Source organism: Aquarana catesbeiana, linkage group LG01, assembly GCF_042186555.1.
Source record: "Aquarana catesbeiana isolate 2022-GZ linkage group LG01, ASM4218655v1, whole genome shotgun sequence".
Lineage (NCBI taxonomy): Eukaryota > Metazoa > Chordata > Amphibia > Anura > Ranidae > Aquarana > Aquarana catesbeiana.
Genome location: NC_133324.1, coordinates 581,081,372 through 581,108,712, shown reverse-complemented (window position 1 = coordinate 581,108,712; position 27,341 = coordinate 581,081,372). Strand labels below are relative to the sequence as shown.

General features: G+C 43.8%; 1 long non-coding RNA gene across 1 annotated transcript; it reads left to right on the top strand.

Annotated features, from left to right (window-relative positions):
* Positions 1 to 2,121: 2,121 nt before the first annotated feature.
* LOC141107044 (uncharacterized) lies at positions 2,122 to 13,824 on the top strand. The gene is made up of 4 exons (XR_012235784.1): positions 2,122 to 2,371; positions 3,404 to 3,618; positions 4,738 to 4,770; positions 13,721 to 13,824. It is a non-coding gene; the product is annotated as an uncharacterized lncRNA (long non-coding RNA).
* Positions 13,825 to 27,341: the final 13,517 nt, after the last annotated feature.

The window sequence follows — 27,341 nt, the reverse complement described above, 5'->3', positions numbered from 1 at the left end:
AGTGATGCCAGTCAGTGCTGCCTGTTAGTCCCCTTTCACACCGAGGGCGTTTTGCAGGCGCTATAGCGTTAAAAATAGCACCTGCAATCTGCCCTTAAACAGCTGCAGCATTGTCTCCAGTGTGAAAGCCCGAGGGCTTTCACACTGGAGCGCTGCGCTGGCAGGATGGGAAAAAAAGTCCTGCCAGCAGCTTCTTTGGAGCGGTGAAGGAGCGGAGTGTTTACCGCTCCTCCACCGCTGCTCCCCATTGAAATCAATGGGGCAGCACTGGGATACCGCCAGCAAAACGCCGCTATTGCGGGCTGTTTTAACCCTTTCTCGGCCGCTAGCGGGGGGGGGGGGGTAAAAGCTCCACGCTAGCAGCCGAAATGTGCTGCAAATCCGACAGTTTTACCGCCGATGCTATGGGCGGCCCGGTGTTAAAGGGCTCTTAGTGCCACAAGTTGAGCATATTGGTGCCTTCTCATAAGTGCTGCCTCATCAGTGGAGGAGAAAAATTACTTAATTAAAAAATTTACTGACAAACTAAAATTTTTGGGGGGAAAAAAAACAGCAGTGATTAAATACCACCAAAAGAAAGCTCTATTTGTGTGAAGAAAATGATACAAATTTCACATAGTTAAAGCATAGCATGACCACGTGATTGTCATTCAAAATGTTGACAGTATTATGTATTTGTATTGAATGACAATAATAAAGATTGAAAACAAAATGTGACAGTGCTGGAAAATGGCCTGGGCAGGAAGGGGGTGTATCTGCCTAGTATTGAGGTGGTTAAGATTCTCAGTTCTGTGATTCAATTAATATTGAAAGTGTCTGGCTAAGTAATTTGTCATAATTTTGGTTTCCTCTGATTCCACATCCAATGATTAAAACTCATCACTGCTGTTCACATTATGAGTGCTGTGATTATTAATTTTTTGATATGAGGATGTTGGAACTTATATTTAAAAACGTTTTTTTGTTTTTTTTATAAACATAATGGTGTAACACTTTTTTTATTATTACAGATGTTATCTAGAGTGTAATGCAGTCTACTTGCATAATGCATTTATTTTTTGGAAGAAATTTGTTTGAACGACACAAGCCTCCATGATGGATCTGAATGTAATCTGCTCATTTGTATAAGCAGGTAGGCCACAAAGACATAAGCAGGCTTTTCTATCCTTGTTTAAAAAGTAAATATCACACATTACCAGTCCTTAGAATGGGGTGCCTGTGTTTTTTTTTTTTTTTTTTTTTTTTTTTTTTTCCCCTTTTTATTCAGTGATCCTACAAATAACACACTTCCTCTACCTGGGTGGCTATGTCCATATTCCTTCAATGTTTCTGTAGAGGCAATATTTTGTTGTCCCCCAGACTGGACATTGAACATGTTTGTTATCTGTTTAGCTCACAGGAAGGACCATGCATTTTTTGGCAAGATCAAACTGTATTTTTTAGAATGTTTGTTTTTAGCCTGGAAAGAGAAATAAATGCAGCCACCACATATAAGGACTGGGAAGCTGCAAGGCATTACATTGAATGTCCTATGATGATAGCCTTTACTGCTGTTCACATTATGACTGAACTGTGATTAGCACCAAAGTGGCTGAGGACATGCTCACCAGTACAAATTCTATTTTAGGACATGTTCATATATCATTTCTGTTTAGATAACGCCGAATGCTTTACAATCTGGGTGCACAATGTAGTAAACATTTGTAAGTAAAGAGAAATGTATAAACAAAATATGCACATACCTTCAGCAGCTCTAATTCCCCTCTACTGTAATGCTAGCATGTTCTGGACAGCGAAACTCAGACTTTTTTAGGTCAATTCTGAGACTAGCAATTTTCTGCTTGTAGCTCTAAAACGCTCAACAAGCCAAATCCCATTCATTTCAATGGCCCTTGTTCACGTGAGCGTTCTGTTGCCTGAAGCAAAACGCCTGTCGCTTAAACTACGAGCTGCTTTTTGGCAGATTGCAGGCATTTCAGGCACCATAGATGTCAATAGAAACTCCTGACTTGAGTGTTTTACAAGTGTTTTGTCGCTCATTTTCTGCTGAAACTGCAGCTAATTTCCTCTCTCCTCCCCCTAGTGCTTTCTTTTGGCTAAACAAAAGCATCTGAATCTGTAAAATGCTTATGATACACTTCTAAAATGCTTTAAAAACTCTTGTAAAAAGCTGAAAAACCGCTTAAAGCGGAGTTCCACCCAAAAGTGGAACTTCCGCTCATCTAATGGCTCTGCAGTGCACCAAAACATGTAATGTGCATTATTGGAAGTGGAACGCAGTGGTGTTAAGCCAGCATTAACTTTTTTTTTTATCAGGTGCATATGATATTTAATCTGCATGCCAGAGGGGAAGATTCCAGTAGTTAAACAGGTAAGGAATCATTGTCGTGTTAATCATTTAATCCAGGTTTTGTTCTACCTGAGCAATGATGATCTTGCCTTCTGATGTACAGCAGATGTTGAAAATTAGAGGCTGTTTCTGAGTGGTTCAGGTGTCCCAAGATTCAATTGTTTTTATATGTGCATAGCTGAGATCTGATAATTAAACACGTTAAGCCTTAAAATCTAAAACCTGTAAAAGTTTGTGTATAATATTACAGTAAACTGGATTTGACCCTGCCTTTCGCTTCAATTCCAGTTCCCCAAAGTATGGTAATCTAGGGGATTCTTTTAGCCAGGGGTTGCCAGTTTGCAGAGTACCAGTGCAAGGACATTTGTACACCACAGTTTGTCTTTTTTGTTCATTTTAGAGTTTTTGAAAGTAACAGTATTTCCATGAATATTCCAGGACAGCTACCCAAGAGATGATTGGTTCCCCCAATTGGAAACAAAAGTCAAAATGGTGAAAGCAGAATTGATTTAATTTTTATTTATTTTTTTTAAGTTTCATTCAAGACATGCTGTGAATGGTAACTGTCACATATGCTTTCAACTGAACATCAAATGGCTGGTGTCCTGCAGATGAGAGGCTAAGATGGCAGCTTCCTTGGCCTTCCTAAGGAAAGGAGGATTTAGTTTCACTTTAGCATTTTCTCGCCCCTGTCACCTAAGGATAAGCCAAATTGAACACAAAATAAGAACTGTAGTAAAAACCAGAGGTAGGAATATAGTTTCCATCCTGAAAGATTCATGGGAAATTCCAAATGTTAAGACTAACTTTTTCTCATCCACTGAGGGATACAGGAAGTCTTAAACCTTTGCTTTATACTGCTGCCTGCAGGAGTATTGAACACTGGCAAACAAAAAAAACATTTTGGCTAGCTCGGTATAATTCCTCCCATTAGCAGAATGCCTTTGTTTGATAGTGTCTCCTACATCTCTGAAAATGGGACTACATTTTTTTTTTTTTTTTTTTTTTTTTTGCTAACCCCTTTTTTTTCTTTGATCTTTTTTTGTCAACCAGGACTGTTCTCTACATCGCTGTTGGAACTACGCCTCTTAGATTGCAGCTTTCCAGTGGAGTTGTCCTCAGCCTGGCTTTTGACAAACTGTGTCCGTACCTTGTGGGGATGGCCTGAAAGCGACCTTTGAATGCTAGGTTCAACATAAGATGCTTTCCAGGCACCATTCTGTGAAGCACTTAACGGCCTCAGCACTTGCTCTGTCTCTAAAGATTTGGTAAGTAGGCTGGCTGGGCAAAGTACTGGGAGTTACCTCCGTTAGATCTCTTGGCATATTTATTTGCCACTCCCTCAGGTTGTGCTGTGGAAGGGTTTAAAGTTGTGGGGGCTGAGTGCTGATATCTGCTGGGCTGAGCGTGTTGTGTGCTTTTTTTTTTTTTTTTTTTTTTCCCTGCCATATGGTGTGGATAAAACATCTCCTGCCTAGTCACTTTAGTCATCTCCCATTGTCCAACCCTTGCTTGCTATCAGTTGAGGTTTCATGAGTACTTGCCTTTCTCCCCGAGTCCTACCAGTGGAACTGCAGTCTAGTATTTTCACTTTTTAATAGATGAAATCTCTTACGGTTTGTCGTCCAAATTTTTTTTTTTTTTTCCCCCCAATCTGGTTTGCTTGGTTAAGTCACACAAGTCCAAAATAATTGGGAATAGTTAATTTTCATGTATGAGGCAACTGAGTCTTTTAACCCCCCCCCCCATTTCTATCCTAGTGAGTCATGCAGGAGTCACTGCTTCAAGCCTCCACCACTACAAAGCCAATTTGGCTGTTGGTCTAAGGACCCTGGCCTAGCTCTGTAAGGATGCGCTGACAGAGGAGCTGTGCAGCAAGCCTCTGGTCTTAGAGATGCTTGTATGACTAAATAAACATTTACTGAGCCAAGTGAGGTTCTTTTGTCAGTGTATGTCCTATCCTGGGAGCAGTTTTTTTTTTTTTTTTTTTTTTTTTTTTTTTTTCCCTAAACCCAGTTTGTGCAAGTCTTGTTGACTGCTCTTCCAAAGACAGCAGGCTTTTTATATGAGTAGACGTTTTAATAATGTTGCCTCTGTGCCTTTTCTTCCAATTGCCTATTTCCCATCAGCCTGTATTTTTGAATAGGGATTACAGTATGGCAGGTGTTAAAAGAAATTCAGGTACTTGTACTAGGTGCATAGAAAATGCATTTCCACTAAGATCTTATCTGTGTCCAATGATTAAACACTTATTGCTGTTCACATCATGATAGCCTGTGATTACTAATAACTTAGATGAGGACACAAATTATATACACATTGGCTTTGTAAGTTTTCCAACTTTTTCTTTAATTGCATTTTATTTATTTATTTATTTTTTTATGTAGGATCAGTTGAAATGGACATTTCTAGATGACCAGGTAATGTTTGTTCGTTAAATCAATATTATCTAGTAAATGAAGCGTGTATTCTAAATTAAAAGGAACATTTTAGGGTGGAGAGACTAATGCAGTCATCTCATTTAACCACTGCCCGCCCTATGGCGGATTGACGTCCGGGAAGTGGTTCTGTTATCCTGACTGGACGTCATGACGTCCAGCAGGATAAAATGCCGCAGCGCGCCCCCGGGGGCGCGCATCGCGACGATCGGTGGAGTGGTGTCAGTTTGACACACTGATCTTGGTAAAGAGCCTCCGGCGGAGGCTCTTTACCACGTGATCAGCCGTGTCCAATCACGGTTGATCACGCTGTCAATAGGAAGAGTCGTTGATCGGCTCTTCCTCACTCGCGTCTGACAGACGCGAGTAGAGGAGAGCCGATCGGCGGCTCTCCTGGCGGGGGGGGGGGGGGGGGGGGGGGTCTGCGCTGACTGGACCACCAGGGAAGGGGCAACATGTGGATGGCCAGGTATGTACCCCATGGCCACCCACATGTGCCCACAAATGGGCACTGATTGGCACCATTATGTTGCAGTGATGCCCAGCAATGCCACCCTTAGGGGCATCATTGCAAACAAGCAGTGCATCAGTGTCCATTCATGCCACCTGTCAGTGCCCATCTGTGCCAACTATCGGTGCCGCCCACAGGAGTGCCCGTCAGTGCCCATCTGTGCCAACTATCGGTGCCGCCCACAGGAGTGCCCGTCGGTGCCGCCCACAGGAGTGCCCGTCGGTGCCGCCCACAGGAGTGCCCGTCGGTGCCGCCCACAGGAGTGCCCGTCGGTGCCGCCCACAGGAGTGCCCGTCGGTGCCGCCCACAGGAGTGCCCGTCGGTGCCGCCCACAGGAGTGCCCGTCGGTGCCGCCCACAGGAGTGCCCGTCGGTGCCGCCCACAGGAGTGCCCGTCGGTGCCGCCCACAGGAGTGCCCGTCGGTGCCGCCCACAGGAGTGCCCGTCGGTGCCGCAGAAAACGTACTTTTTTTTTTATCTCAATCATTTTTTATTGCACACATGCCAATAAAATTATAACAATACAAGGCAAAAGCCAGGTCAACCCACACAGGGGCTATGTCTGGCAAGAAAGGAGAAGCATAGTTTCAATCATTCACATTATATTGTACAGCAAAACATGGTATAAAGTGTGTGGTTTATGTAGTCCTATTCTCGTGTTCCCGCCCTTCCTCCATACAAAATCATATCTCTATTGCTAGTTCATTCCTCCCCTTCCCTTCACTTTGTTCCAACCCTCCCCTCCACCCCTCCCCACCCCACCTCCCCTCCGTCACAGCAGACCTTTCATATTGCCTTTGATAGTTCTTGCACCACCTGTACAACTACCGCAGGTTTCCCTCCTGTCCAATGTTCTTATTTATCTGATTTTGTTGTCATTAATTTTACAAGCCAACTTCCTATTCCTCCTTCTTCTCCCCCCCCTGTGTACTTACTCTCGCTTTCCTTCCCCTCGGGTATCTCAGTCTCGTTCTTCCTCGCTACGTCACCCCCCCCTGATCACTACATCTGAAGCCTTTCTACTATCAATTGATGTGGGGCCAGGTCCGCATCCCCCAGCCATGGGTGCCATATCTTGTTAAATTTACTCCGATCGCTTCTACGGGCATACGCCAGTCGTTCTCTAGGGAGAAACGAGTTAACGTAGGCAATCCATTGCTTAACTGTAGGGACAGTTGGAGCCATCCAGTACTTTGCAATAAGTTTCCTGGCGAGATACATCAGTCTAGATAACATGAAGTACTTTCCTCCCGGATACATCTTTCCACTTATAGCTCCGAGCAGGTATACGGTCGGATTAAGGGGGATGTGAACCCGCGCCACCCTGGAAATATGTTGGGAAACCTCATCCCAGTACCTATGCAGCTTTGGGCACCTCCAAATTAAATGAATAAAGTCCCCTCTGTGTACCTTACACTTGGGGCACAGTGGGGAGTCTCCTCGACCCCATTTATAAAGCTGTACTGATGTCCTATAGGCCCTATGAAGAATGAATAATTGTGACAGTCTTTGGGTTGCGGAGAGTGACACCACTGGAATAGCCTCGAGCGCCATTTCCCATTGTTTTTCATCTATTTCTCCTATGTCCTCTACCCATTTATTTCGGCACTTTAACAGTGTATGAGCCTGGGTTGACTTCAGCAACTCCTTATATATTTTGGATATTAACCCTTTCCTTGTATCTGCCAAAAAAATCTCGTTCAAAAGTGAAGCTGCCGGTATTGTCTGGGAGTGCGTTATTTGTTGTGCCTGTATCGCATGGCGCAATTGGAGGTACTGGAAAAAGCCCCTCGGGTTCAAATGGAATTCCCTACATAATTGTTCGTATGTCTTCAACACCTCTCCCTCATATAGTTGTGGGAAGAACTGAATCCCCTTTTCTTGCCATTGTGTGAACCCCTGTAGTCCCTGGATCTCAGAGTATCTACTATTGTGCCAGATCGGCGTAAATGAAAGCACGCCTGTTATCTTTAAGATTTTCCGAACCTCACCCCATACTTTTTTAAAAAGCGTACTTATTGGATCTACCCCCTTCATACTTGGCAAGTCCATTTCCAGGTGAGAGGCCGCTTCTAGTGTGGGTTCCATCATGGTCACCAATTGGTATGTAGGGTCCTCATTTCCCTTTCGACCCCATCCTGCCATTTGTTGAAATTGTGATGCCAAGAAATATAGCCTAGAATTGGGTATTGCAAGCCCTCCTCTATCCTTTTCGTATTGCAATATTTCTAGGCTAATTCTAGGTGTCTTTTTTTTCCATATCAATTCCCTCATTAGTGTGTCAATTTGTTTAAACCATTTTTTTGGTATCCATGTCGGAGAGTTGTGGAAAACGTATAATTGTTGGGGTGCCCATACCATTTTTATTAGATTTGCTCGTCCTATAACTGATAGGGGGAGCCTACACCAGCTGTTGCTTTTTTGTTTCTGCCTAGAGAGCAGTGGTTCCAGGTTCAGCCGGAGGTACTCAGCCGGGTTTGGGGACACCATCACTCCCAGGTACTTAAAACTGTCAACTATTGTTATTTGTTCCGTTCCCACTGGTAGTCGGTCCCTCTGCTGGTCTATGGGCATTAGCGTTGATTTTGACCAGTTAATGACAAAGCCTGAGAAGGTGCCATATTCTCTCACTATCTCCATTACTGCCCGCAAGGATGAGGTCATGTCGCCCAGATATATAAGTGCATCGTCTGCATATAAAGATATTTTTTCTTCTCTCTGATGTCTACGGAACCCCACCACCTCCATTGAATTCCGGATCTTTATAGCTAGAGGCTCTATTGCCAGGGCAAACAGTAATGGAGACAATGGGCAGCCCTGTCTCGTCCCCCTATGCAATTCAAATGGAGGCGAAAGGTCACCATTAATACGTATTCTGGCTCTAGGTTTAAAATAGAGTATCTCTACCCAAGCTACAAACCTACTTCCCAACCCGAATCTTTTCAGTGTTTCCATGAGGTAGGGCCATTCCACACTGTCGAACGCTTTTGAGGCGTCGAGAGATAGAATGGCCCTACTCCCCGGATTGTCCACTGGCATCTGAAGGTTCATGTAGAGCCTCCTTATATTATCTGATGTAGATCGGGTAGGTATAAAGCCAGACTGATCACGATGGACCAACCTGCTAATCACTCGAGATAGCCTATTGGCCAGGACACTTGCGAACAATTTAACATCCGCGTTTAATAGCGAGATTGGACGATATGAGTCTAATAGAAGATTATCTTTCCCAGGCTTTAAAATTACTGTTATTATTGCCTCACGCATACTATCCGGTAGATAACCCAGTTCCTCAGCCTCCCTTATAGCCTGCAGTAGTGATGGTAAGAGGTCCTCTCTATAGTGGGAGTATACCTCTGCCGGAATCCCGTCTGGGCCTGGTGATTTATGGCGACCTGTCCCCTCCAGTGCTTCTCTTAATTCCACTAATGTGATTGGGCAGTTCAACAGTTCCCTGTCCGCCTCCGACAGTTGCGGGAGCGGACAGGACTGCAAAAACTGCAACAGCTCAAGCGGGTTGTATCTAGTTTTGCTAGAATACAAGTCCCCATAGAACTGCTGGAAGCTGCTCAAGATGTCTGAACTACGGGTCTGCCTCTCCCCGGATTTAGCCCTCACAGCCAGGATATTAGTGGGATCTCTTTGCTCTCTGGCTATAAGGGCTAGAAGGCGGCCAGTATTTTCCCCCTCTTCAAAATAACTCTGTTGTTGAAAGTATCTTCTCTTCTCTGCTGCTGATAACCAAACCGAGCTATATATCGCTTGTACCTCTCTCCAGGATTCTTGATTAGATTTTGATGGGTCTCTTATCAAAACCTGTTCCCTTTCTATCAGTTCTTCCCGTACCTTGTTTTCCCATTCCCTGGAGCGTGTTTTAATTCCCGCAATTTCTTTAATAAGACATCCCCTCAAGAAAGCCTTAAGTGTATCCCATATTACCATGGCGCTAGCAGACCCCCTATTAAATTGCAGGAACTCCCGTAGCGCCTCTCTTATATTATCTATTTGGGGAAACAGAGACAACCAGTAGGGGTTCACCTTCCATAATTGTCGCCCCAGCTTTCCAGTGGTGCCTAACCGCACCCAGAATGGGGAGTGGTCAGATAACAGGCGTGGCTCATACGCAGAGTCCTCCACTAACTGCAGGAGTGCCTCATTTCCTAGACCCAGGTCGATACGGGAGAGGACCTCATGTGTTGCAGAATAACATGAATAACATCTGTCCTCTTTGTGTCTCTCTCTCCATACATCCCGGAGTCCTATTTCCATAAGCAGGGCTGCAAAAGCAGTCCTGCCAGTTGTCTGTTTCATAGTTCTAGATGTCAGAGACATTCTATCCTGGGAGTTGTCTAAGATATTATTGTAGTCACCCAATGCTAGTACCGGGACATCCGGGTATGAGGCTATGAATTGTGATAGACACCCGAGTGAAGCTGGTGAGAATGGTGGTGGAATGTATATTGATGCAATTATGCACGTTAAACCGTTAATTTTACATAGCAAGAAGACAAATTTTCCCTCCCTGTCCACCCTCTGTTCCATGCACTCAAAGGAGACACCCGAGGAGATCACTATACTGACTCCTCTTGAATGTGAAGTATGCATGGAGTGAAACTGAGTCGGGTATCTCCTTGAGCGCAGCAGGTGGACAGAGTTGGAACACAAGTGTGTTTCCTGTAAACAGATTATCTGAGGTTTCATTATATCAAAATATCTAAACATTGCCCTTCTCTTGTTGCTATCCCCCAGCCCTCTCACATTCCATGTCATCAAGAGTAGGTCTTTCCTTTTCCCAATTTCTTTACTCATATAGGGGATCATACCAATTCAAATAACTATATAGCAAGAGGCAACGACGTGAGCAGGGAATAAGAATACAATTGTCCCTCAGAATTTTACCTGCCCCTTGGGTCCCTTCAGTGAGTAATACATAACAGTCAGCATTCCTCCTAATCCCCTTACCATCCTTGGTGGAGCGTAGGAGGGATTTGTATATGGTTTTATGTTTGTGGTGTTTTTCATTAATTATTTGGGTTGTGACTTTTCCACCCACCCCTCCCCAATCTCCCCCGCCCCCCACCCCGCACCACCCCCCCTCCCAACTCTTTCCCTCCTGTCTCCCCCACCCCCTCTCCCACCCACCTCTTTCCTTCCCTCCCCGCCCAGCTGGGCCTACCCTAGGGGCTGTGTTCCGAGCCTCCCACTTACTCTCATTTCCCATACTACACTGGCATACCTTGCCAGTGCCACACATTTACGATACCCCTTTAACCCAGGGGTCCCTATCCCACCCCCTCCCCCCCTCCCTGACCATATTAGTGTTATTCAAGTGTTCTAAATAATTATGCTTGTAAAAAAAAATCGTTTATCGTGGCAGCTCAAAGTATTCTAAAAAGTGAATATCCAACTAGTGTTAAATTATAATCCTATTCCTTCAACCTTATTAGTGCTGTTCATGTGTTTTTAATTTTTTATGTTCGGAAAAAAGATAATCTGTCATGTCAATCCAGTGAATTAAGTAAGTGTATATTAACCTTTACTACTTTATGGTCTGTTCCTATACTTTTTTCTCAACTTCTACCAGCAACACATCGCCTACTTAATTCTTTAGTGTATTACTCACTGTATCACCCTACCCTCTTCTCTCCCCCTCCCTAATACCACATAAGGAAAAGAGAGAAAAAAAAAAAAAAAAAATCCGTAATCTAATCAGTCTCTAATCTCTCCTCTCCTTCGTTCCGTGTTGTTCTCTCTGCATTCTCCAGCCAGTCTTCCACTTTGCGGGGAGAGTCAAAGAAGAATGTCCCGTTCCTGGTGGTTATTCTCATGCGGGCGGGGTACAGTAGTGCATAATCCGTCTTTTTTTGCTGAAGCACACGTTTAATTGGCATGTATGCCGCCCTGAGCTTTTGCAGGTCTGGGGAGAAATCTTGATATAGTGAAATTCGCGCTCCCCTATACAAGATTTCTCTCATTTCTCTCGCTTTCCGAAGCAAAGACACCTTATCTCTAAAGTTGAACATTTTCATAATTATAGGTCTTGGGTACTCCTTGCCCTGCCGAGATTTGGAGGGGATTCGATGGGCGCGTTCGATGCCAAAAAAGGGAGAAAAGGATGCAGCCCCAAATGTCTCCTTGATCCATCCCTCCAAAAATTCAATAGAGTCAGGTCCCTCGCTCCGTTCCGGCATGCCTATTACTCTTATGTTGTTTCTTCGATTTCTATTTTCTAGTTCATCTATTTTGGCGGATTGATTTTCTATGCGTTTTTTCATGTCAGTCATATCTTGTCTGAGCGGAGATAGTATATCTTCCACCAAGCTTAATCTGTCCTCTAGGGCTGTTGTTCTTCCCTCCGTTTCTTTCAATCTACTACCCAGCGCTATCAGTTCTTCTCTTATGCTTTTTAGCTGAGCACCCAAACCAAAAATTGATTCCTTACATGCAGTAATCGCATACATGAGGTCCCTCATTGTTGGCTCTTCCGCTCCTCCACTTTGGCCACTCTCCATCCCGGGCTCAGTTGTATTGGGTAGCCTTTTAGGATCTGTGTCACCACTTATAGGGGGAAGTTTTCCTATTCCGTGACTTATTGAGGGCACTGCAAGTGGGCTTGTTGCGGCCAATATTGGCCCGCTGCTTTGGCTGTGGCTTTTCCTACTCGCCTGGGTACTCGCTTGGGTTAGCTGTTGGGATTTTACTGGTGATAGGGATGTCCTGGAAAAACGCTCTAATTTTGTTGCTGCCGCTACTGCAGCTGCTGCTGCGACTTTCGCTTGGTTTGTCTGGTTTCTAGCCGAGCGTGTAACCTGACCTCCTACTTGATGTGGCTGATTTTGTAACTGGTGCTGGTTTAATTTTTCCTCTGCTGCCCGCTTCCCAGCCATGCTATTATGCCATGAGGGGGGAGGAGAAAGAAAAAAAAAAAAAAAAAAAAAAAAGGGGAGGAGGGGGGGGGGGTAGGAAAGGAAAAGAAAGAAGAAAAAAAAAAATAAAAAAAAATTCTTTTCCTTTTAGCAAACTAGCAAATTGAGATATAAAAATGTTACAGTCCCGGACTACTAGTTTTGCATAGAAAAAAAAAAAAAAAAAAAAAAGAGGTATCACAAAGATAGTTCTCCATATAACTCTGCCAGCGTCAGATCAGTGACTCTTGGGACAATAAACAAGTACTTGTGCAACGCCGTTTCACTTGCAGCTGATGTTTATGATAAGCAGCTTACATCACACAATTCCACTGGTTCTTTTATTGTTTTGAGAAACAAAAAGGTGAAACCTCATACGCCAGTACCCCCCGTCCGTCTCCCACTTCGGACTGGGGTTGCTAATTTCCTCTATGTAAGATATTACTTCAATAGGGTAAATAGGCTCAAAAAGTAATAAGGCAGCATGTTTCTAGTTGACCCAGGTTTCACATTACAGACTCAGTTAGGATTCTTCAGGAACCAATCAATCAAAGGCCAACTCACAGACCAGCTCTTTAACCAGGAACCAGGAAAAAAAAGTCATCCGCCACAAACATATTATATAAAGAGAAAAGTAGGAAAGTTTTCACCTATGTCTGGGGGTCTTCTTAGCAGCTCTCCAGATTCCCAGCGTTGCGATGTTGATTCTGATAGCTTACTTTGTTCATTGCCCCGCTGCTGCTACTGTGTTCGACCAGATTTGGTTGCTGCTGATAACCCAGGAGGGGGGGCCTCTCACGCCACCCCTATAGCTCCATCTTCCTGGCTCTCCACCGCCACACTCACTGACGCCGCCACTGCTGGTGCTGCTATAGCCGCCACCGGAGCTTCCCTTTACCCGGCCGCCGGCACGCCACAGGGGTCTCTCACACCCCACCTCAGCTCCGTCCACCGTGTCTGCGCCAGGGAGCGATCTGCTCAATAGTGCTGTGGTGCTGTAGTTGGCCGGACACCGCTGCTTACACTGCCGCTTGTACTGCTGCACACACCGGTAGTCTCCTCAGCCCTTGGCTTAGCTGGTCAGAGCGGAGGGAGAGGAGATCTCACACACCCTCTCACTCCCACATCCGGTCACGCCTGAGAAAACGTACTTATTTACAAAAAGTCAAAAAGTTTTAACAGAAACAAAGAACTTGTTTTTTTTCAAAATTTTTGGTCTTTTTTTATTTGTTGCGCAAAAAATAAAAACCGCAGAGGTGATCAAATACCACCAAAAGAAAGCTCTATTTGTGGGAACAAAATGATAAATTTGTTTGGGTACAGTGTAGCATGACCGCGCAATTGTCATTCAAATTGCGACAGCGCTGAAAGCTGAAAATTGGCCTGGGCGGGAAGGTGGTTAAGGATAGGTTAAACTGCAATATTACATTTTTTGTTTTTGGGTTTAGTAATGCTTTAACTGTATCTGTAATGAAGTTTTAGGACTTCTAAGTAATTGTACTTTTTATCTTTTGCAGATATGCTGTTGATTTTTAAAGAATCCAGCCAATATGAAAGTATAGATTGACAAGCATGTTGTACACATTAAAAGATTTTCAATAAATTATATATAAGCTGTTAACTTGTCTTTTTAATAGTCCTCTGTGAAACACTATACTGCATGTTCTCTTGCGTGATGTTTTATTTGTACAGGCTGAGACCATGATCTGTAGAAAAATATATTGATTGGATCAACTGTTAATTATTAAAGTAAGAAAAAAATATATATAGTTTATCAATCTTTCATCTAGATGGTATAACCAAAAAGATGCAGTCCTAGCGAACCTAAAATGCATATAACAAAAAATATAGTTCTCTGAAGAGGACCACTTCTAGGACAGTGATTGATTTAAAAAAAAAAGTTTTTTATTATATTGAGAAAACGCACACAAATTAATGAAAGAGGGGAATAAGTTTACCACACAGGTAGTTTAAAAATAGGACAATGTTGTCATATGTTATAAAAGGGGAATTGCAGCTGAGCATACCATTCACACCCACATTCACAGTACCCAAATTGAAACATTTTAGTCAAACATTAGCACTTGTAATTGCAAACGTATATAGTGGGTATAAAGCTCAGTTCTCAGAAGCCAAAAATTATAATACTGATGCAGTTACAGAGCAACTTAGTTGTAGACTAAAAATAGTCAAAAACCTGTCCTAGATGTGGGTGGTGTTTGATGAATTGGTGAGTTTTTTGCTGCCATGTACTCAAAAAACACACAGGGTATCGTTATCACTGTCCACAAATGGATTATGATCAGTCCCTTTTGGATTTTGAATAACTAGACAGATTACATCTGGTGAAGCATGAAAGTAATTATATTGAAGCTGAGATAATCAAGAGGAGCAGGCTTAGGCATTGAGTCACTTTAACAGTGTGGATACATCTCCAAAGGCCATCAGATAGGGAGGGTGAAAACCAGGGACAGGAACAAACACAGCTGTGTAAATAGACTTAGTCTAAGGCACTCTCACCATGTCATACATCCCGGTCATTTCACTGTACCTCTACCCATCAGTCCGGATTAACACATGCTCTGGGTGAGCCGATATCCTGACGCCTTGAGGTTTTCCACTGTGTATAAAGTGCTGTTCATGCAGGTTTTTTTTTTTTTTGGTTCCAATCATTGGATTACAAGCTGTCGTTCCTTTTCCATCTTCCTGCTTCACATGTGCAGCAAACAGGCTGTTTGCTGCATATGTAAAGCAGGAAGATGGACAAGGAACGACAGCTTGTAATCTAATGATTGGAACCAAAAAACCTGCATGAACTAAGTCCATTTACACAGCTGTGTTTGTTCCTGTCCCCGATTTTCACCCTCCCCATCTGAAGGCCTTTGGAGATGTATCCAAAGGGTACAGGACAGCTAAAAACTCACCTACCACCCACATCTACACAGGCTTTTTGACTCACTATTCTTAGTCTACAACCAAGTTGCTCAGTAACTGCATCAGTATTATAATTTTTGGCTTCTGAGAACTGAGCTTTATACCACTATACAAGTTTGCAATTACAATTGCTAATGTTTGACTAAAGTGATTGTTTCAATTTGGGTACTGTGAATGTGGGTGTGAATGGTATGTGCAGCTGCGATTCCCCTTCTTAACATATGACAACGTTGTCCTATTTTTAAACTATCTGCGTGGTAAACTGTTAGTCCCCTCTTTTTCATTAATTTGTGGTTTTTTTTTTCAATATAATAAAACTTTTTTGAATCAATCACTGTGTCCTAGAAGTGGTCCTCTTGGGAGAACTATATTCTGTTTGAGACAATGATCTGCTTGCAGGGCTGGAGTTTAAAATCTCAATAGGGCAGCATCGCACAAGAACTTTTCCACAATTGAACTTCGTACCTACAGTGCCTTGAAAATGTCCACATTTTGCTATGTTACAACCAAAAATGTAAATCTATTCGACCAATACAAAGCAGCACATAATTGTCACGTGGAAGGAAAATGATAAATGGTTTTCAAAATTTTTTACAAGAATGTGTTCAGCCCCCTTTACTCTGATACCTAACTAAAATCTAGTGGAACCAATTGCCTTCAGAAGTCGCTTAACTAGTATATAGAATCCATCTGTATGTAATTTTAATCTCTGTATAATTATAGCTAAGTGGAGCCCTCAGGTTTGTTACCAAGAACCTTGGTGAACAAACAGCATCATGAAGGCCAAGAAACACACCAGACAGGTCAGGGATAAAGTTGTGGTTAAGAGAAGTATGGGGTTGTGTTTTTATCCAGTAGCATACTTACCTAGGTGGATGCAGCATCGGTCCGATGCCTTATCTGTTCCCCGGGGCCTCTATACTGAGAACCGAGCAGTCGAACACCACTGATCGCTCGGTTCTGACAGCTCAGAAAGCTGGTGACGGTCAGTCACCTCTCGGTCTGTCCTGGAGCAGCCAGATCAGGCTCTCAGCAGCTCACTGAGAGGCTGAGCCCGGTGTCGGTCCAGGGACCTGGCGGATCCTGACTTCGTTGTTGTTGTGATGACTTGTACCCTGAACCAACTTCTGTGATGTCGACAGAGAGCGCACCTCAGCCCGCTCTCTGCTGAAAACGTGTCACCGGCGTGCAGAACGTATTGCACTCCTGTGATCCATAGAAGTACAGCTAAATGAGCTTTGGCTGGACTTCTCCTTTTTAAGTTTAAAGCAAAGTCGGGTTATAAAAAAATCCCCAAATTTGAACATCTCACGGAGCACTGTTCAATCCATTATCTGAAAATGAAAAGAGTATGGTACAGCTGCAAACCTACCAAGACATGGCCATCCACCTAAACTGACAGGACGGGCAAGGAGAGCATTAATGAGAGAAGCGGCTAAGAGGCCCATGGTAACTCTAGAGGAGCTGCAGAGATCCACAGCTCGGGTGGGAGAATCTGTCCACATGACAACTATTAGTCGTGCACTCCACAAATCTGGCCTTTATGGAAGAGTGGCAAGAATAAAGTCATAAGCAGTCCCGTTTGCAGGTAACCGTGTGGAAGGTGCTCTGGTGAAACCAAAATCGAACTTTTTGGCCTAAAAGCAAACAAACATTCCGATACTTCTCTTTTAAACAGCCTACTTAGCATATTATAGTATGGGGGGGGTTATAAGTTTTGTGAGAACACACATCTAGGTGGGTCTCGGGAGCAAAACAGTCAACCGCAGTAGAGACAACCTTTCCTCTTCTGAGCTCCAGCAAATCACCTGGAAGTTTTCATGGCACTTTGTCAGTGATGGGGCTTACCACACATGGATCATCTATTGCACAGGTTCAATGCAATACTAGAGTTTTATTTCCAAAACAAGGGAACCCACAGGCTCTTGTGGTAGATGCCCTAGTGGCACCATGGGACCAGTTCTCTGTATGGCATCCAATTCAGTTTCTTCCGTGCCTACTGCTCAGGTTTTGAGTGATGGGAACGCCAGTGATTCTGATCATGAGAGTTTGGCCCAGGAGAACATGGTATTCTGACAATGTAAATATGGTAATGGATGGCACATGGACACTCCTGGCTCATCCAGACCTCCTGTCATAAGGCCCATCCATTTCAGCCACTGGATTTAGTGTTTTAAAGGATAGAGACATTTCTGGCACTGGCTTTACTATGTTGTTGAGAGCCAGGAAGACTTCTTCCAGTGAAGATTTCATAGGACCTGGAGTTTAAAAAAAAAATACTTTTCAGGAAAAATACATTTACAGTGGATCATAACGGATCTTGCTAAAGAAAGAAAAAAAATCTTTGCGCAATAGTAACGTTTTGCAAACATACCAACATGTGATAGAAATACACAAGTTGTTAGATTAGAATTGATGTAATCCTAGTTACCTGCCTGAATGGCATACATACACTCACCGGACATTTTATTAGGTACACCTTGCTAGTACTGGGTTGGATCCCCTTTTGCCTTCAGAACTGCCTTAATTCTTGTGGCGTAGATTTAACAAGGTGTTGGAAACATTCCTCAGATTTTGGTCCATAGTGACATGATAGCATCATGCAGTTGCTGCAGATTTGTGGGCTATGCTTCCATTAACCACTTCAGCCCCGGAAGGATTTACCCCCTTCCTGACCAGAGCACTTTTTACAATTTGGCACTGCATCGCTTTAACTGCTAATTGCGCTGCTTCTCCTGAGTATGGGGATACCACATGTGTGGGACTTTTTGGGAGCCTAGCCGCGTACGGGGCCCTGAAAACCAAGCACTGCCTTCAGGATTCCTAAGGGCGTAAATTTTTGATTTCACTCCTCACTACCTATCACAGTTTTGAAGGCCATAAAATGCCAAGATGGAACCCCCCCCCCCAAATGACCCCATTTTGGAAAGTAGACACCCCAAGCTATTTGCTGAGAGGCATGTTGAGTCCATGGAATATTTTATATTTTGACACAAGTTGCGGGAAAGTTACAAACTTTTTTTTTTTTTTTTTTTTTTTTTGCACAAAGTTGTTACTAAATGATATATTGCTCACACAGGCCATGGGCATATGTGGTATTACACCCCAAAATACATTCTGCTGCTTCTCCTGAGTATGGGAATACCACATGTGTGGGACTTTTTGGGAGCCTAGCTGCGTACGGGGCCCCGAAACCAAGCACCGCCTTCAGGATTTCTAAGGGTGTAAATTTTTGATTTCACTCCTCACTACCTATCACAGTTTTGAAGGCCATAAAATGCCCAGATGGCACAAACCCCCCCAAATGACCCCATTTTGGAAAGTAGACACCCCAAGCTATTTGCTGAGAGGCATGTTGAGTCCATGGAATATTTTATATTTTGACACAAGTTGCGGGAAAGTGACACATTTTTTTTTTTTTTTGCACAAAGTTGTCACTAAATGATATATTGCTCACACAGGCCATGGGCATATGTGGAATTACACCCCAAAATACATTCTGCTGCTTCTCCTGAGTACAGGGATACCACATGTGTGGGACTTTTTGGGAGCCTAGCTGCATACGGGGCCCTGAAAACCAATCACCGCCTTCAGGATTTCTAAGGACGTAAATTTTTGATCCACTCCTCACTACCTATCACAGTTTCGAAGGCCATAAAATGCCAAGATAGCACAACCCCCCCCCCCCCCCTAAATGACCCCATTTTGTAAAGTGGACACCCCAAGCTATTTGCTAAGAGGCATGGTGAGTATTTTGCAGCTCTCATTTGTTTTTGAAAATGAAGAAAGACAAGAAAAAAAATGTTTTTTTTCTTTTTTCAATTTTCAAAACTTTGTGACAAAAAGTGAGGTCTGCAAAATACTCACTATACCTCTCAGCAAATAGCTTGGGGTGTCTACTTTCCAAAATAGGGTCATTTGGGGGTGTTTTGTGCCACCTGGGCATTCCATGGCCTCCGAAACTGTGATAGGCAGTGAAAAGTGAAATAAAAAATTTACGCCCTTAGAAAGCCTGAAGGCGGTGCTTGGTTTTCGGGGTCCCGTATACGGCCAGGCTCCCAAAAAGTCTCACACATGTGGTATCCCCGTACTTAGGAGAAGCAACAGAATGTATTTTGGGGTGTAATTTCACATATTCCCATGGCATGTTTGAGCAATATATCATTTAGTGACAACTTTGTGCAAAAAAAAAAGTTTGTAACTTTCCCGCAACTTGTGTCAAAATATAAAATATTCCATGGACTCAACATACCTCTCAGCAAATAGCTTGGAGTGTCTACTTTCCAAAATGGGGTCATTTGGGGGGGGGGTGTGCCATCTTGGCATTTTTGAACTGTCCTGGCATTTTATGCACAACATTTAGAAGCTTATGTCACACATCACCCACTCTTCTAACCACTTGAAGACAAAGCCCTTTCTGACACTTTTTGTTTACATGAAAAAATGTTTTTTTTTTGCAAGAAAATTACTTTGAACCCCCAAACATTATATATTTTTTTTAAAGCAAATGCCCTACAGATTAAAATGGTGGGTGTTTCATTTTTTTTTCACACAGTATTTGCGCAGCGATTTTTCAAACGCATTTTTTTTGGGAAAAAACACACTTTTTTAAAATCTTAATGCACTAAAACACACTATATTGCCCAAATGTTTGATGAAATAAAAAAGATGATCTTAGGCCGAGTACATGGATACCAAACATGACATGCTTTAAAATTGCGCACAAACGTGCAGTGGCGACAAACTAAATACATTTTTAAAAGCCTTTACAGGTTACCACTTTAGATTTACAGAGGAGGTCTACTGCTAATTACTACTAGGTCTACTACTAATTAATTACTGCCCTCAATCTGACCTTCACGGTGATACCTCACATGCATGGTGCAATTGCTGTTTACATTTTACGCCAGACCGATGCTTGCGTTCGCCTTTGCGCGAGAGCAGGGGGGGACGGGTGCTTTTTTTTTTCTTTATTATTTTTTTGCTTTTTTATCTTATTTTTAAACTGTTCCTTTCTTCTTTTTTTTTTAATCATTTTTATTGTTATCTCAGGGAATGTAAATATCCCCTATGATAGCAATAGGTAGTGACAGGTACTCTTTTTTGAAAAAATTGGGGTCTATTAGACCCTAGATCTCTCCTCTGCCCTCAAAGCATCTGACCACACCAAGATCGGTGTGATAAAATGCTTTCCCAATTCCCCAATGGCGATGTTTACATCCGGCGAAATCTAAGTCGTGAAATGCTTGTAGCTTCTGGTTTCTTAGGCCATAGAGATGTTTGGAGCCATTCTGGTCTCTGATCAGCTCTATGGTCAGCTGGCTGAATCACCGGCTGCATTCTCAGGTTCCCTGTTGGGACAGGAGAGCCAGAGAAAAACATGGAAGACTGTGGGGGGGGGGCATTCCCTCCCACTGCTTGTAAAAGCAGTCTAGAGGCTAATTAGCTGCTAGGATTGATTTTACATAAAAGCCAACCGCTGGCTGAAAAGAATTATACCAAGATGATACCTAAACCTGCAGGCATCATTCTGGTATAACCACTCAAAGTCCATCAACATACCAGTACGTTGCTGGTCCTTGTTGGGCATATATTGTAAACTTTTTTTTCATGCAGCCTGTGGGCTGTAAGAAAAAAAGATATTGATCGGTGGGTATGCCCACCATTAGAATACCTCCCTTCATCCACCCACTTCTAATGATGGGCATATATGCACCGTTTATATATGCCGAAGCATGGTGGCATCCTCCCGCAAAAGGTAGGAGCAAATCGCTCCTCCACCCACTGCTGCCTCCACGCTTCGGCATATATGCTGAAGTATGTAACTGTGGTGGTGAAATCACCTTCGACAGGGCTGGAGTCACGGCTTTATGTATCATGGGAGCAAACGCTGTTGCTGTCAAGATAAATAAATCCGCTCTGCAGCTGAATGGCGTACCTAAAAAAAAAAAAATGGTTAACAATAAAACACAGTAAACAGTAAAGTATTAAAAAATTGCATACCTATAAAGCAAACATGATAAAAACATAATAACAATAAAACATTGCAGAATAGAATACAGTAAAAAAGAGCAGAACAATAGAGAGAGAGCAATAAAACGACAACTATTTTTGTTTTTTTTATTATATATATTTTTTTGTGTTTTTTTTTTTTTCTTTGTTTTTTTTTTTACACTTTTTTTTTGTAACTTTAACTTTTGTAACTGGTACCAGGTTTGGGTCTCTCAAAATGCGATGGCATCTTGGGAGACCCTGTGAAAGTGTGTCCTAGTCTGTGCAATGCTGTACCCTACGCTAATACTCAACTAGTGTATGGTAGCGTTCAAAACATTCACCAATGCAAAGACCAGGATTGTCAGGACAGGAGGGACAATAATAACGGGTGTCACGCCTATATCCGCGCTTGCTGCAGACACAACATCTTTTTTGGGAGCTCGTTGGGTAGGGGTACTCGGGAGGACATAAAGAAAATGCCTTTCATGCAGCCGGCTTACTGCATTTGGTTGGGAAATGTGAGGTGGAGCACCGTCTGGAAACAGAAGGGCTCTGACGATCTCTTCCTGGAATTTAAGAAAGGATCCAGTCCGTCCTGAAGCTCTGTATAGCACATGAGCGTTCAGCAAAGCCAATTGAAATAAATAAACAGACACTTTTTTGTACCAGCGTCTGGCCTTACGAGCAACTAGGTATGGCGCCAACAACTGGTCGTTGAGGTCCACTGCTCCTATGTTAAGGTTATATTCGTGGACACAGAGGGGTTTCTCCACAACACCAGTCGCCATAGTCATTTGGACCGTCGTGTCTGCATGAAGGGAGGTAAGAATGAAAACATTCTTATTATCCCTCCACTTCATAGCGAGCAAATTATTACACCGCAAGCAGGCTCTCTCCCCCAGCCTAAGACGGGAATCTACAAGCCGCTGGGGAAAGTCCCGGCGATTAGGTCGCACGGTGCCACATGCTCCAATCTGATGATCAAAAAAGTGACTAAAAAGTGGCACGCTCGTGTAATAATTGTCCACGTACAAGTGGTACCCCTTTCCGAATAAGGGTGACACCAAGTCCCACACAATCTTGCCAGCGCTTCCTATGTAGTCAGGGCAGTTTGTCGGCTCTACGTGACTATCTTTTTCCTTGTAAACCATAAAACTACATCTATAGCCTGTGGCCCAGTCACAGAGCTTATACATCTTGACCCCATATCTGGCACGCTTGCTGGGAAGGTACTGTTTGAATGACAAGCGGCCAGAAAACTTAATCAGGGACTCATCAACGCAGACAACTTGATGGGGAGTAAACAAGTCTGCAAAACGTTGGTTGAAGTGGTTTACGAGGGGCCGAATTTTGTAGAGCCGATCGTATTCAGGGTCTCAATGAGGACGACAGAGTTCATTGTTGTTGAAGTGCATGAACCGCAAAATCTGCTCGTATCGTGCCCTGGCCATGGAAGCAAAGAACACGGGCATATGGTGACTTGGGTCAGTGGACCAATATGACCGCAACTTACTCTTTTTGGTTATGCCCATCAGGAGGGAAAGGCCCAGAAAGATCTTAAATTCGGAAACCGTAATTGGTTTCCAATCTCTGGCAAGGGAGGACTGGGGAATAGTGGCGATGTGTTGACCAGCGTACAAATTGCTTTGGTCCACAATAGATCTATAGAAGTCTTTGGTGAAAAACAGCGAATACAAATCCAGTGACATAAAATCAACTGTTTCCACCTGAATGCAGGGTTGGCCAGTGAATGGGGGAAGTACGGGTGCTGCAGAAGTGGTGGGTTCCCAATTCGGATTGGCGAATGCAGCAGGAAGGGCACTATGGGTACGACGGGCCTGTGTTCGTCTTCTTTGTGGCAGCGGGACACTACTTGTGCTTGCCACCTCGCCAGCTTGAACTGCACTTATGGGACTCACCACGTCACCAAGTGTTACTGCAGTGCTGGATGTACGACAAGGGTGTACTAGGCCGCTGGTGCTTGCCAGTTCACCAGAAGGAATAGCGGCGCTAGTACTGCTCCATACGAGGGACCTGCGGTTCTTGCACATCAAGGACAGAAGAAGTTCGGGGTCTGGTACGCCTGACCTTGGCAGGGACCATAACTCTGTCGTCAGAGCTATCTGTCATGGAGCCGCTGTCGTCTACAGGATCGTATTCTGAGCCTGAATCTGATAGATGAGTGACTTCCTCTTCACTATCTGTCATGCTCAGAAACGTGTAAGCCTCTTCACTAGTGTACCTTCGATTTGACATTTTGGGCTCTAAATTTAGGGGTACACTAGTGAGACTCACAGACAAAAAAGCTCCTGACTGTTAGCAACTGTATCAAAATGCTACCAACAAAAACTGTTAGCGATCGCAGGGATCAGGCCTGACTCTGCGAACGCTGCAGTTATGTGTGCTTAGTGTTTTGTAAGTGACAGTGATCGATCGATACTGCACTTGGGTGGGCTGGGCTGGGCTGGGCCGAGGGGCAAAACGCAGGTGCTAGCAGATATCTGGGCTGATTCCGCTAACACTGTGTTTTTGGGAACCCTAAACGGCTGGGGATGCTAGTATAGATCTGATCGGATCAGATATTGATCCGTTCAGATACTATACCACTAAGGGAGGTGTATGCTGCGTGCGTGGGTGTTAGCGGTACTGGCGCTAACCTGACGCTGCCTGGGGCGACGTAGACCTTATCTGACCCTAAAACTTAACTTATATCACTGCCGGGTGATTAGGGGGTTAAACCTTTATAAGGTAATAAACGCCGGGTGCCCTGAAACTATAATAAACAAACTAACCAGCGTCACCCGTAACAGTTATACGGTGATCACTGATGAAAGCGTTAACTAGGGGGCAATCAGGGGGTTAAAACCTTTATTAGGTAGTATATGGGGGTCCCTGTTGCTATAAAACGCTGATGGCGAATCTATATACTTACCTCCCTAACAGATCAAGTACCAGGTACGTGATTTTGCCTGCCCATGCCATTCTGCCGCAGTATATCTGCGTTAGGCGGTCGGCAAGTGGTTAAGCGAATTTCCTATTCCACCACATCCCAAAGGCGCTCTATTGGATTGAGATCTGGTGACTGTGGAGGCCATTGGAGTGCAGTGAACTCATTGTCATGTTCAAGAAACCAGTGGTGAGATGATCTGAGCTTTGTGATATGGTGCATTATCCTGCTGGAAGTAGCCATCAGAAGATGTGTACACTGTAGTCATAAAGGGATGGACATGGTCAGCAACAATACTCTGGTAGGCTGTGGAAATTAAACGATGCTCAATTGGTACTAAGGGGCCCAAAGTGTGCCAAGAAATTATCCCCCACACCATTACACCACCAGCAGCCTGATCAACCGTTGATACAAGGCAGGATAGATCCATGCTTTCATGTTGTTTACGCCAAATTTTGAGCCTACCATCTGAATGACAGCTGAAATCAAGACTCATCAGACAAGGCAATATTTTTCCAGTGTGGTCTTCTGCTGCTGTAGCCCATCTGCTTCAAGGTTCAATGTGTTGAGCGTTCAGAGATCTGCATACCTTGGGTGTAATGAGTGGTTATTTGAGTTACTGTTGCCTTTCTATCATCTCGAACCAGTCTGACCATTCTCCTCTGACATCAACAAGGTATTTTTGTTCCCACAACTGCCGCTCACTGGATATTTCCTTTTTTTCAGACCATTCTCTGTAAACCCTAGAGATGGTTGTGTGTATGACAATCCCAGTAGATCAGAAGTTTTTGAAATAGACCAGCCCGTCTGCCACCAACAACCATGCCATCCCTTTCTTCCCCATTCTGATGCTTGGTTTGAACTTCAGCAAGTTGTCCTCACCACATCTAGATGCCTATATGCATTGAGTTGCTGCCATGTGATTGGTTGATTAGCAAGCAATTGAACAGGTGTACCTAATAAAGTAGCTGGTGAGTGCACATCTCACACTGTTAATAATACCACTTTAAAGCTGTGTAGCTAAGTGTCAAAACATGCCTTCCATTGCAGCTTATCAATATTTAAATGTGGTTGCATTGAGGTTTATTTTAGGCTTTTTTTCTTATCTGTTCAGTGGCGGCTGGTGCTCAAAATTTTTGGGTGGGCACAAACAAACTTTAAAATTCTGAAAAATACTGAAAAAAAACATCAATTGCAGCCACTGTGCCCCATAAAATGTACACTACCCCTATGTATTATATACACACTACCTCCCATATATTATATATACACTAACTTCATCCATTACCCCATATATTTTATATACACTGAATTTTATATATGTACACTGACTCCCCATATATTATATATATGCTGAGTGACCCCCTGTCACAGACCTAGCCGGGACAGAGGCTGTTGGAGAGGACTGTATGCAAGCTTGTTGCCTTTTGATTATGGGCCCTGGATTTTCAATGGAACAATACTCTTTGTGAGGTGAATGAGAAATCCAGGCTGAACTGTACTAATCGGACTCAGTCGTGTATATATGTATATATTGTATGGGGACTCCTTACTGTAGATTTGTGTCCCTGAAGAGGGAGGGCGGATTCCTCCAGCAGCCCCCTGCTGATAAGACTGATTCATTCTGTTGGGACACATCCTGTGAGGAGATGCTGGTGTCATCAACCTGTGTTTATGTTAATTGAATGAGCTAATGACATTGTAATCTATACAATGTAGGAGACGGGACGACTGCTATTGTGTTAATTAACTGTATGAAGCTCGGTGACCACAAGTCTGGGCGAAAGGTCATGTCTCAGTCACCTAGGCTGTATAAAAGATTAGATAATTAGCTCATGTTAATTAAGTTACAGTTGTATTGTTAGAGGAGGTTCCAACGGCATATAAAGTCTTGTAACTTTGATTCATAATAAACAGTCCATGTTAGCAGTGAAGCAAGTGTCGCCTTGTTTTCTGCTCAGAGAGGTTGGAATATCTGATATCTGTATACAGACTGGGAGGAAGTGGTATATGACGGAAGCACTCAAGCGGAGTGTGGGACGTTCCGTGACACCCCCCCCCCAATGTATTATACACACACATACCCCCCAATCTTTCAGCACCAACTTCCTCTCTAGCTCTGAGATGTCATGTTGTGATGCTGGAAGAGTTAGCGTGTGGCTGTGCGGAACAGAGGGGTGGGCAGCAAGGTCTCCCTCTCATGGCATTGGAACTGGGATAGGTTGGAACCTGGGACAGGGAGTTGCTGTGCGAAACGGAGGGGCGGGCAGCAAGGTCTGAGAGAGACCAAGAGAAGAGTGTGTCTGGGGTCTGCAGCACCAGGCCAGCACTTACCTTCAATGGCACCGCTCCTCTCTGAATCCACCGCGCGCACACCAGTCGACTTGTGACAAAGTAGCACCGCCCACTGTCCTCTCCTTTGGTCCCAGTCAACTCCACCCCCACAGTGATGATAAAAGTACCGCCCACTGTCCTCCCCTCTGGTCCCCGCCACGCCAATCATAATCAGTTACTATGCCATACTAACAAATCACAGTAGAGTGGGGGTGTTTGCAGGCATATTGCATGCGCCCTGACCACACCCCAAAAACGGGCAAATCAGTTTCCCATAGACCCCTGCGTTTTTAAACAGCTTAGGGGGCGGCACCCATGCGCCCCCTACGGACGGGCCGCCACTGCATCTGTTGATCTGGTCAGTAAGTTTATATTGCAACAGACTAAGCTGACCAGCAAAAATGACAGAAGGTTAAGAAAAGCCATTTAACACTGACAGGGGTGCTTACAATGGTCAGCTTTTAGTTTATATATATATATATATATATATATATATATATATATATATATATATATATATATATATATATATAACCTTTACCCCAAAAGGATAAAAAAAAAAAAAAATTGCCGTAACTGCTTGAGCTCAAGTGTCATTTGTTAGGCATTCCATCTAAGGCTCGGTTCACATTAGTGCAGGCCATGTGTTCCGGTTGCAGGAAACCGCATCGATCCCCGTAGCCGAATCGCACTACTCTTGCGAGAAGTGGGGGCTGCCATTCATTCTGAATAGCACCCCCACGCATCACAGCCCACAGCACAAGAGCGGGTGTGGAAACTCGCATGATCAAAAAGACCATGCGGTTTCCCTGTGGCTGCGTTTTTTTAAAAAGGTTTATGCACCTTTTTTGTCTGGTTCATGCATCGCAGCGGCCCATTCAAATGACTGGGTGGCCATGCCCGAGCAAATGCACAGCCTGCACTAGTGT